At 29.2% G+C, this 13,358-nt stretch overlaps 1 long non-coding RNA gene across 1 annotated transcript; it reads right to left on the bottom strand.

The window, feature by feature from the left end:
• Positions 1 to 12,668: 12,668 nt before the first annotated feature.
• Positions 12,669 to 13,337, bottom strand: LOC122514819. Its single transcript, XR_006303123.1, has 2 exons — positions 13,233 to 13,337; positions 12,669 to 13,030 (listed from the first exon to the last, which is right to left on the bottom strand). It is a non-coding gene; the product is annotated as an uncharacterized LOC122514819 (long non-coding RNA).
• Between the last annotated feature and the right edge of the window lie 21 nt (positions 13,338 to 13,358).

The following is a 13,358-nucleotide window of genomic DNA, read 5'->3' as shown; positions in this document are numbered from 1 at the left end:
TAGTTGCCTTTATCAGTTTACTTTATAAGCTCGTTCCGTTCATCGGTATTTATCGACGAGACATACGTATATGTACTTACTTACATATAAAACCACCAGCGTCGTTTAAATCTAACGTCTTTATCTACAAGTTCGATTACCAGTTTTCTTACCGAAAAGATAACGAATAAACTTTGTGGCAAATCTTATTCGAGATATCTATCATTAGTCAGCAGATTTTTATGCAAAAACATATTTCCACATATTGCTGCAATTATATGAAAATTTACAAGGAAGTTTCGTCTAAACGTTTTCTACGAAAGATCGATTTATCGAATCGATTCTTCGAAAGATTCTTCGAAAATAATTTTATAATAATCAAATACAATAACTACCACAAAAGTTTATTTTTAAAGAATAATGATATTGAATTAAATTCGATAATATAATTATAAATTTTATCGACAATTGATAAGGTTCTCTGATCGTATCAATTATCGATAAAATAGTATAATTATATCGACTTTCGATAAAAGTTAAAATAATATCTAGACCAATTAGAAAGGCTTAATAGAAAGATAATACTTTTAATAAATAGTTATTTATATAAACAATATCTCGCGAGAAACGAACGATAATTCTCGAATTATTTAGAATCGATATAAGTCGAATTTAACTAGCACGCGAAGCATATTAAAACCGTTTTATGTTTTTAAAACATAATATTACGCGGGCTAATAAATATATTAATTTCTAAACATGTTACTAAATCATAAGATAGACAACAATCAATTAAAAAAAAATAAAATAAGTGTAAAAAAAAAGTTAATTCATTAATTGCCTTATTAAGTACATGAATTTAATCAACGAGACAAGGAAACCTATCCTGAACTATAAAAATAGACGACAGAATATACAATGTTCAGGAGGGATTCTTTTCTCAAAATTATTCATGTGCTCATCAATAAATCATTTTTATATCATTTAAATAATTAGAATCAGCAGCTCGCGTGTGCCGATTAGGAGCTATCATCCTCGATATGATCGACCATTCGAGGGACTACAAATTTTGTTACTCACTCGTTACCAGCTGTTATATCACACATATGTGACATTTTAGAATTAAAATGACGCATATGTGAAATATGAACAATAGCATTAGAAGTTCTGCGATGGCTCCAAAACACTCCTACTTTGCAACCAGCGTTGTAAACTAGCGATGAGAGGGTTCCTCGTTTAAAGAAGAAAGTCCATCTTCATATCTATCAAATAAAATAGAATATAACGATAAGTTATCTGCGATATGATCCAAAATCGTATCAAAAGAAATCGAATACAATGTAAATTAAAATGAATACTTACAATGCATTCCAATGGGATGCAGCTCAGTGGCACCATGGTGATGCATCTCGCGTGAATCTAATAACGCGTTATTAACGAAAATAAGAAACTATAGATGAGTTTCTTATCGCGGAACCGAAATTTTATTATACGGCGAACAACACTGATTTTAATTCGCGTTCGATTTTAAACTGTTTTGTACCCGATCACTGATTCTAAAGCGAATTCAAAGACTGCTTTGCGCGCAGTCAATTGAAAGAAACAAATTTCACACTAAAAACAATTGTAAACACTGCATTTTTTTAATAAATTAGTAATATTTCTGACTGAAAGTAATATCTGACTTGTAAAAAAAAACATTTTTTTAATAAATAAGTAATATTTCTGACTGAAAGTAATATCTAACTTGTAAATAAAACCATTTTTTTAATAAATAAGTAATATTTCTGACTGAAAGTAATATCTGACTTGTAAAAAAAAACATTTTTTAATAAATAAGTAATATTTCTGACTGAAAGTAATATCTAACTTGTAAAAAAAACCATTTTTTTAATAAATAAGTAATATTTCTGACTGAAAGTAATATCTGACTTGTAAAAAAAACATTTTTTTAATAAATAAGTAATATTTCTGACTGAAAGTAATATCTAACTTGTAAAAAAAACCATTTTTTTAATAAATAAGTAATATTTCTGACTGAAAGTAATATCTAACTTGTAAAAAAAAACATTTTTTTGATAAATAAGTAATATTTCTGACTGAAAGTAATATCTAACTTGTAAAAAAAAGAATTTTTTTAATAAATAAGTAATATTTCTGACTGAAAGTAATATCTAACTTGTAAAAAAAAAAATTCTTGACGAAATCATTATTATTCTATTTTTATCTATGGTACATATCTAGAGAAATATTTAAATTTATATTTATTATAAAATTTTAAATAATTATATTTAATTTTTAGTGTGAAAAATGTGTGTGCCTTCAAAAATGCATTTATACATATATTTTAAAAAGTATTCATAGCATTCAAATAGAACAAATCTCAAAGATCGAAGATCACCTGTAACAAAAAGAAAACTATATTAGTCATACAGTCAATATGATACAATAGCCTAACATATTAAATCGTCCAATTCACAGATGCACTTTTCAACTGAGTTCTCTAATTATTTTAATCAAATCTCTAATTACCGTTGTAATGAAATTAAATTTAAACGCGTGATTTTATATTTAAATAAAATATATAAAAATAAAGAAATAGAAAAAGTACAAATATTAAGTGACTACAAAAAATAATATCTATTAATTATTGTAAAATACTTTTAAACTACATTATATAAAAAAGAAAAATTACAAATTTAATAAAATACGAACATAGTGAAAAATTTTAAATAAGAAACAAGAAAAGAGAAATTACCGTAATATTTACCGAACGTTACTTTACCGAACTTCAAAATTTAATATTACGAAAATTTTAATACTTTTGACTCTAACTAAACACATATGCATCTTTTGACGATATAGACACGACTCTTTGGTGTCTCAAGGAGATGGAATGGTCCATCATCTCCAATTACAACTAGAAATTAATGACGAGCAGAAAAGTAACACAATAAAATATGAGATGTGACTAGAGAGCTATTCTCGAAAAGTTCTAACTTGCTGTTGAACTTTTGAAAATAACTCGATAGTCTAAGTAGTTGCCCTCTTCATCCACAATTAAGTGGGGGCCTCTTCGGCATTTGCCTCTTCGGCATTTAGCCTCTTCTTTCTTCATCCTGAAAACTGCAATTGGACATTTTCCACGTACCAGCAAAATAAAACCTCTCATTCTTTTTTTGCAAATAAACTCATATTTTGTTAATATTCAAATTCTCAATTAATAAAAAATTAATTTACATTTTCCGTTAATTATACTAAAGCTCGTAAACCATCAATGAATTTAGAGTTCATTGACCATGAGCACAATTAATTAAATGTCCAAGCAGATAATTATAGTCGATGACCTAAAAACACGTCGCACTTTTCATGTCAAGCAATAAAATGAAATTGAAATAAATAATGCAATAAATGTAAGGCATTTTCTTGCAATATTTTCATTTCATTCATTCCTTACATTGAATTATATATCAAATATTTCTAATTATAAGAGAAAATCGCGATTGTGCGAAGTGTTAGTTACAATACTTAAAACTAAGTATCAAATTCATCAAAGAATTTGCGAATTTGTTCGACTCTATCTCGTTCGAGATAGAATCGAAATAGAAATGAATCTTACAAATCGTTGCAAATGCCTTTGAATCATGATACATAATAAAAATTACAGAAGAGTACAAAATAAAATTACAAGACAAACATAATAGAATGAAATGATATAATTTTGTAACAATTCTGTATAAACCAGGAGGCGGAATTTCCACTCCGGAGTGGAAGCAAGCCTAATGCCTTTCCTGGATCCTACCTACTTAAAATTAAAGTTTTCACATTCGCTCAAAGAAGTATGCTACCTGCCTGCCAATTACCCATATTTAAAAAGAGCAAATACACATACGTACCCACCCACATACTCCACGATTCTCTCACATACCACCAGGGTGCAAAAGCCTAAACTAGAGAGCATGCCCCGGGGCACCTCCGACACCCTAGTTCAAACGCGTGTTTTCTAAACTTATGGGAGTACGTACCAATGCTGTAATCGACTGCCAAGGCTAGTGGTTATTGCAATAATGACTAAAGCAAAAATACTGGTATATACTAGTATATGCATACTAGTAATATACGAGTATATCAAAGTTTCTGCAAATAAATGCAGTAACTCTACTATGCAAAACGATTATCAAAAAAAAAATTAGAAATATTTAATAGAAATATAAAAAGAAAGAAACACACACGCGTGTATTTTTCATATCACACGTGATATGTAGAAGTAGTGCTCTCGGTATTAAATGATGTATTATCTAAAAAATATCGCGAAACGATGTACAGAACACACTACCTAAGACGCACACACAGGTGTAAAGTACATCGTGCAACCACTAACACAATAACAGCCGCCAATAGGGGAAAAACTTAAAACTAAACCCACACTAACTGTTTCTCACCCATACGTGTAACACCTGGGCACACGTATAAATGAGAACGCAGAAAATATGGGGGGGAGAAACGGGAGATTAGTATAGAAGCTGAAAAGCCTGATCTAAAAAATATGATTAAATACACATAAATACATAACACATAAATATACATTTTTATAAAAATTCATCTAAGCGGCTAAGGACTCTACAATTTATTTAATAAAAATGACTTTGAATATCTTTGAATATTTTGTAATATATTTCAAAACCTCGGACGACTCCTTTCATTAAGTTGGCTGTTCTAATAAAAGAACTGGGCTTTGAGCCACCACTTAACTGCTAGAATCTATCCGTCGCGAATGAGTTTGTCTTCTTGCTCATTTATTTATAATATCGAAGTATCGATATGTTAAAATTAATCGCGATTAGATAAACTACATACGAAGCAATGCATGTAAGACATTTATTACATGCTTCTCTGAATGAAAACGAGTAAATAAATGCTCGATTTCACCACTACTAACCACGAACAAAACACGTCATAAAAAAGAAAGTGCATTAATTAATTGCATTATTAAAAAATGAATTTAACCGGTGAGACAAGAAAACCTATCCTGAACTAATATAAAATATACAATACAATATACAATATAATACACAATTTTCATGAGTAACTCCTAGAAAGGAATTACTCATGTGCTCGTCACTAATTTATTTAAATAATTACAACCAGTAACTCGTGCCGATTAGGACCTTTCATCCTCGACATGATTGAGCACCGGAGGGACTTTAAATTTTAACTCACGGCATAAGAAGTTCTACGATGGCTCCAAAACACTCCTACTTCGCAGCAAGTATTGTAGAATGCGAATATCGAAGATCCATCGAAGATCCACCGAAGATCCATCGAAGATCCATCGAAGATCCATCGAAGATCCATCGAAGATCCATCGAAGATCCATCGAAGATCCATCGAAGATCCATCGAAGATCCATCGTCTTATCTGTAACATAAAATAGAACATAACGATAAGTTATCTGCAATATAATCGAAAATCATATAAAATAAAATCGAATAAAATGTAAATAAAAATAGATACTTACAATGCATTCCAATGGGATGAAATTCAATTGCACCATGGTGATGCACCTCGCGTGAATCTAAAAACGCGTTATTAACGAAAATAAGAAACTATAGATGAGTTTCTTATCGCGAAACCGAAATTTTATTATACGACGAACAACACTGATTCTAATTCGCGTTTGATTTTAATTTATTATACGCCCGATCACTGATTCTACAACTACTTCCAAAGACTGCTTTGCACACAGTCAATGCAAATACAAAAATCTTCATTGATGCACTGATTCTAATACGCGAACAGTCTGTGCGACTGTTTAAAAATAAAAATACAACATTACTCGAACAAACTCTAATGCAATTACTGCCTTGGTCGCAGTTAATTTAATATATATTTCAAAAATAGTTCGCGAACGCGACGGAATTGAAATAAAAACGAACGAACGTGCTTCTAATCCGTGATTTTAATTATATTTAACGATACAACACTCCCGTATATTGCTTCGCGCACGATAGCAATGCACGAACACTTGCAACACTTCACAAACACTTCCAACACTGATATATTCCCATGATGATCTGAAACAGAAATAAAAACAAAATTATAAATATCATTGTTGTAAGTAAAAAAATTATTATAATTATTGAGAAAGTGTTTAAAATAAAAATTGACTTACGTTTATTCTTCATTGATGAATGCACGATGGGTATCCTACCCTTAGGATGACGATGAGCACACTTTTAAACCGAACAAAAGAAACTTACGGAGTTTCTTAACCGAGCAAACGAAACTTTAAATGCGACGATCAACACTGACTTTACTTTCCGATTCTTTTGTATTTTATTTTTACGATGCAACACACGAGTACCTCATTGCCTACGCGCTCGATTGCAATGATGTTCTGAAACAGAAAAAGAAAAAGAACAATTAATATCATCGTTATAATAAAAAACCATTAAAGTTATCATAGAAACGTTTAATAGGAAAATATACTTACTTTTAGTCTTCATTGATGACTGCAGGATGGGTATCCTACCCTTAGGATGACGATGAATAAAATAAAATTAAATAAAACTCTGAAAAGCTGAAACATACTAAAAAGATTATAGAACAATATATCCTGAAATCATTTTTGAAGGCAGAGCACACATTAAGAGATATTTTATCAAACCGAGCAAACGAAACTAACATACGACGTTCGACACTGACTTTACTTTTTTTCAATTTTTTTATATTTTATTTTATCGATGCAAACACTCGAGTACCTCATTGCCTACGCGCTCGATTGCAATGATGTTCTGAAACAGAAAAAGATAAAGAACAATTAATATCATCGTTGTAATAAAAAACCTTTAATGTTATCATAGAAATATTTGAAAAGAAAATATACTTACTTTTAGTCTTGATTGATGACTGCAGGATGGGTATCCTACCCTTAGGATGACGATGAATAAAATAAAATTAAAGAAAAAATCTGAAAGCTGAAACATACCAGAGATTATAGTACAATATTTTATGTAAATCATTTCTGAGGATAGAACACATTAAAAGATATTTTATCATAAACAATCAATGTTAAATATAAAAAGAAAATGTAATAATCTATTAAAATTGACATAATTAAAAATAAATAATTAAAAGATTTGAGAAATGTACCAAAGTATGCTTTAATTCTTTTGATAATGCTTGCTTTGTATTTTTATATACAAATTCAAGCAATATTAATTACCTTTTTATCTCACTACTTGTATAAAATTACATACAAAGTATGTAATATCGATTAAAATTGTTAATAAAAATCAATAATGTTGTATATATAATAGTTTAATACGTCACGTTCGTTAGATCTCAACTCGTCGAAAGACGGAAGGGGAATGATGATCTCATGCTGCTTATCCTTGAGAGGGTCTAACGTTCGATGCTTATCTGTTTACGTTTTGTTTTCGGCGGTTATTCTTCTGTTTTCACCTTGAGAAATTTCTGGAAATATAAACGTACATTCATAACTGCCTGTAGGTCGAATGTTTTGTTTTCTTATTCTCTTTCTCTCTCTCTTTCTCTCTCTCTCTCTCTCTCACTCTCCTTCTCACTCTTCCTATACATTTCTATAAGTAAGATAAACTGAAAAAAAGAATAACGCTTACCTCGATGAATATGAAGATAAAAAAGAGTAAACACAATTGTTAGACTGAGTATATGTATTCCTGCTGGACTCTCCTAATGCTCGGTACCTAAAAAAGGAAAAAAAAAGATTACATTTGTATAACATAAAGAAAATCAAATATATGAATGTATGTGTACGAGCTACCTATACTTATGCATATATGCCTGTATGTGTGTGTATGTGACAGGAATCGAATTTAATACGAAATACGATCTTTGAATACATAATTATGAAAAATAATTAATTAGAGCATCATTAGAGATGGTAATAATTATCGATACCATGAAAAAAGCTGGAAATTAGAAGAAATATTGTAAAGTAACATTGGTTAGATTGGCGGGACGCCGAGATATATCGATGTTATATTTTCACAGATATCTATCGAACTTTTCAATATTTCGTTTTGAAAACACTCACGTATGAAAATCTTGTGTGTAGCTATCGTTTGATATATAATAGAAAGGTGTAAACTATTTTTTAATTACCTGGATTAAACGGGATGATGCAGTACGTTGGAACATATACAGCTGACAGGTATACAAGATGGTGGTAGATCTGATGACGTCATGGCTGCTTGATGATTTTGCATCTATTATAGAAAAATATCGAATAGTTAAAAATAGGATATAGGAACATAACAATTATCGAAATATATACTTTATTAAGCCAGACAATAAAAATCGATCATTAGAAGTCGATATCCATAGAAATGATACCGTAAAACAAGATATATATATATATATATATATATAATGGCGTAGAAAAATGCATACCAATGTACATGGAATTTTTTTCTACGCAAATATTCTTTATCCTCGACATTATCGTAATCTTTCGATTATATCATTTGGAAGTCATTTGCTAGAAGAATCTATTAGTATATAGGAAGATTATTTACGTTAGAAAATATTTTTTAATTACCTGAGATTAACGGGACGACGTAGCATCCGTCCGATCTCCAGCACCGACGCCGCGAAAAGAAAGAGGAATGATCAGCAAAGAGCTCTGATTGGCTGATAATTATTGCAAAAGATAAGTGACCAATAAAAAATTCCCAATTAATTAAATGTATTTCACGCAGCAAGCTTGTCTCGTCACACGTACTTGCTGTAGCTCGCCTTTCTTCATGACCACTCTAGTCAAGCTTGATATGATAATTTATTTATTAAATAAATAAAAAATTTATTCTATTTTTCTATTTAAGGTACACGTATCTTGTTAATATTTAAAAAATAACGAAAAGAATAAAGACAATATGCACTATAAATCTTATCACACCGCACAGAAAAACACACATAATTTATTTATTTAATAAATCAAAAGTCAATTTTATTTTCCTATTAGGTGTACACGTTCCTTGATAATATTTAAAAAATAAGAAATAAAAGAAAGAAAGTATATACTATAAACCGCACAGGAAAACACACTCGTATAGAAAAGAAACCTCGTTGCAGATATTTTTAAAACAATTGACATACAGCACTGTAGCCATCCTTAAAGAATTAAAATAATTTGAAACAAAACAATTGACATCTCTCATGCCAACTATGAAAGTATAAATTCCCATATTCTGTATCAATATGGAAAAATTCTTGTTATTTTAATTCTTTAAGGGTGGTTACAGTGGTGTATGTCAATTGTTTTAAAAATTTCTATAACGTGGTTTCTTTTCTATACAATTGTGTTTTTCTGTGCAATGTGATGTCAATTGTTTTAAAAATATCTACAACGTGGTTTCTTTTCTATACAATTGTGTTTTTCTGTGCAATGTGACAATGTTTTTAGTGTATATTGTCTTTATTCTACACGTTATTTTTTAAATATTAACAACAAACGTTTTACAAGTGTACAAAATACTCATATATATAATTTTCTTTATATTATACCAATGCTATGTTACTTTATACTTTTTATATGTTTCCAAACATTGGTAGAATACAGCATGAATATATCTAACCATTGTCAGTTTAATTGTGTTTAATTTTCTATCTAAATAATAATAGTGTTTACTTTTTTATATTGATATCAGTTCTGGTAAGTTTATCTCTTTTCTTTTTATAACATAAAGAAGAGTAATATAAAAAGTATAAGAAGGGGAAAGAGAGAGAAAATGACATCTTATACAAATATCATAAATATACATATATAGATTCCTTCAGTTTGCTTGATACTTTACTAATACAATCTTACGATTTTCAGATTTGCAAGTATTTGAAGATTTGGAATTCCACAGCATCAGTTAGGATTTCTCATTGTTTTATGTATCAAGTACATACATAAGAGAAGAACTTACAAGATTTTAAAATGAATCCAGGCAATTCTTTTATGGTATTTCAACGAACAAACACCTCAGCTTTCTTCTATCATAATGGTAAACTTCAAAAATTCATATTTTCCATTAGTATATTAACTATACATTGTTTTAATATGTTTGTTGTATAATTGTTAAGAGAAATGTACTTTCTTTTTTCAGTTACATATACGTTAATAAATGCGAGAAAAAGTAATTTAATTCTTAGACGTTACTCTGTTAGCTAGAATTCATTCAATATTTGCAATTGTATAACTGTAATTTATATATAATAATTAAATCCTTATAGTGTAGTTTTATTTAAAAAATTGTATAAAAATTGCATGGACACTAGCAGCGAATGCACTAATGCACTTTTCTTATGTTACAGCTAAATTTTATCCTGGAAGTCATCTCTATACAAGAGCATTAAAATAATTACGTAAAAATGATAAAAATGCTGAAATCAGAACGTTATAATCTAAAATTTTATTAATTGGATTTATGACACCCTTTATACACATGCGTAACTTTCGAAAACTCATATAAACAACTTTCAATAAAAGTAATTTACATAGAGGACAAAGGCCCAGTCTGAAGGGGAATTTCGAAGAGGACGGAGCTCCGAACATATATTACGAGTTTTTTAACAACAATAGACACTTCTATCGATTAATTAACAATTATTATAATGCACTAATGCATTCTCTTTATATTTCATATTATTTAGACACATATATGTACTAGTATAAGCATTACATACATATTAACATATTTTTGAATATTAATCAATTTTAATTTAATATTCTTTTAGATAAAAATTTCCCCCACCAAAGTTACCACAGCACGGAAACGTTTAAAAAAATGTACATTAGTTTAAACAATTATACAAAAAATAGAAGAATATTAAAATGAGAGCGTTATAATATTAAATTTTATTGATTAATTTTATTGATTTTCTTTTATACACATGCTTAACGTTCGGAAGGTCCTGTAAACAACTTTCACCAAAAAAACTTTAACTGAAGACAATGACTCAGATCAACGGTGAATTTCGAGGAGGAAGGATCACAGAAGATATACTCCGAGCTTTTTAACAACAATAGACATTTTTATTGATTAATTAACAATTATTATAATGCACTAATGCACTCTCTTTATATTTCAGATTATTTAGACACATATATGTACTAGTATAAGCATTACATACTTATTAACATATTTTTGAATATTAATCAATTTTAATTTAATATTCTTTTAGATAAAAATTTCCCCCACCAAAGTCACCACAGCACGGAAACGTTTAAAAAAATGTACATTAGTTTAAACAATTATACAAAAAATAGAAGAATATTAAAATGAGAGCGTTATAATATTAAATTTTATTGATTAATTGTATTGATTTTCTTTTATACACATGCTTAACGTTCGAAAGGTCCTGTAAACAACTTTCACCAAAAAAACTTTAACTGAAGACAATGACTCAGATCAACGGTGAATTTCGAGGAGGAAGGATCACAGAAGATATACTCCGATCTTTTTAACAACGATAGACATTTTTATCGATTATTTAATAATTATTTTAATATTCTAATACACTCTACTTATATTTAAGATTAGTTTAAACGCATATCCATTGTTTTTAACATTACATACCTATTAAAGTATTTTGAATAGAAAACAATTTTGTTACGTTATTAATTTATGATTTTTCTATATGACTGTCTTTACTTACTGTCGTGTTAAAATCGATTTGTATTACTGGCAATTCAAATTTAATGAATATTTATTGAAATTTGGGTCTTCGGAAGCGGTTACCTCCTCGTGGTTAGACCCGGGCAATGGTATTTTACTTTCAGTATAATGTTTAACATATTTTATATGTTATACATTCCATTGCAAGTAAAATCTAGCCAAAGACCGCTTGCCATAAACATTATAATTGTAATTAGTTTCTTTAAAATCCCTAATTACGTAGAGTAAACAAATTTTTAAGTCTACTATTACCGACGGTAGCAGTTACCGACGGTGGAAGTTACCGACGGTGGAAGTTACCGACGATGGCAGTTACCAACGGTGGAAGTTACCGACGGTCGAAAAGATAAAGGTAGAGCACTACTATTACCGATATAGGCCTTAGCCGGCCTGCCACTAAAGTGGCTTTTGCGATTATTTTTTCCAGGTCCATCGCCACTATAGTGGCTCACTCGAATACCTTACTTGTTCACCTTTTGAATTAAATAATCGTCTTCATAGTCATTCATATTTAAGTGAAATGTTAAAGTTTCATTCCCAATAATAATTGCAAGGATTTTCCGAATAAAACTCTTAGGGTTGGGCCTAAGAGTGGGGCTCATTAAAAAACGTTCTCGAGGCTTTCATTTTCTATGGTTTCGATTTAATTCGGATGGAAATATCTTCAGGATGTACATCCCGGGTCTTCAGAAGCGGTTACCTCCTCGTGGTTAGACCTGGGCAATGGTATTTTACTTTCAGTATAATGTATATCATATTAAATATATATACATTCCATTGCAAGTAAAATCTAGCCAAAGACCGCTTGCCATAAACATTATAATTGTAATTAGTTTCTTTAAAATCCCTAATTAATATCATATCCTTCTTTCTTTTTCCTTGGTTCCTTTTATCCATTAAATATAAAGAAACTAATTACTTTATAATGTTTTTTAATATCTTTTGTATTTTTACAGGTATTAGGAATTAATTCTAATGCACGTGTTAGTATTGATTTTTTAATAACTTTTATATATTTATAATACTTTTTTAATTCCAGCAAAATAACAATCGCGATCTAAAAAAGAGCTTCCCTTCGATGCATTCATTGCATCTTTGCATTCATTGCTTCTTTGCATTCATTGCATCTTTGCATTCATTGCATCTTTCCATTCATTGCATCTTTGCATATTTTATTTAATATCATTCCATCGCAAGTAGTATCAAACCAATAGCTGCTTAAATAGACATCATTTTAATTAAATAACAAAAAATATATATAAAGTTTTTACAATTAACTAATACCTTTCAAATATTCGAATTTTTTCTATTCTCGCTAGATGGTTGCAGTTTCGATTCTTGTCTATCTGACATAAATGCATATCGGAAGATAAAACAGAATTCTGCATATTTCAAGATATCATTTTACTTATTGCCAGTAGCATAAATATTTTATATATATATTAGAAACATTAATATATTATTATTTTATTTTAATGACAATATAATCATTTTTATTATTGTTATATTCTCGAATACATTTTTTTTTAAGTTTAATATAAAACTTACCTATCGAGTAATGTGCATTTGCATCTTAATTTAATTCGATACTTGCATGAGTAATATTTATTTGAATTAAAAAAAGAAGTATGAAATTAAAAAAAAATATGAATAATTTAAAAATAATTCCATTCT

This window comes from Polistes fuscatus, unplaced genomic scaffold (assembly GCF_010416935.1).
Source record: "Polistes fuscatus isolate 324 unplaced genomic scaffold, CU_Pfus_HIC Scaffold16, whole genome shotgun sequence".
Taxonomy (NCBI): domain Eukaryota; kingdom Metazoa; phylum Arthropoda; class Insecta; order Hymenoptera; family Vespidae; genus Polistes; species Polistes fuscatus.
This window is presented reverse-complemented; position numbering and strand designations above follow the sequence as displayed.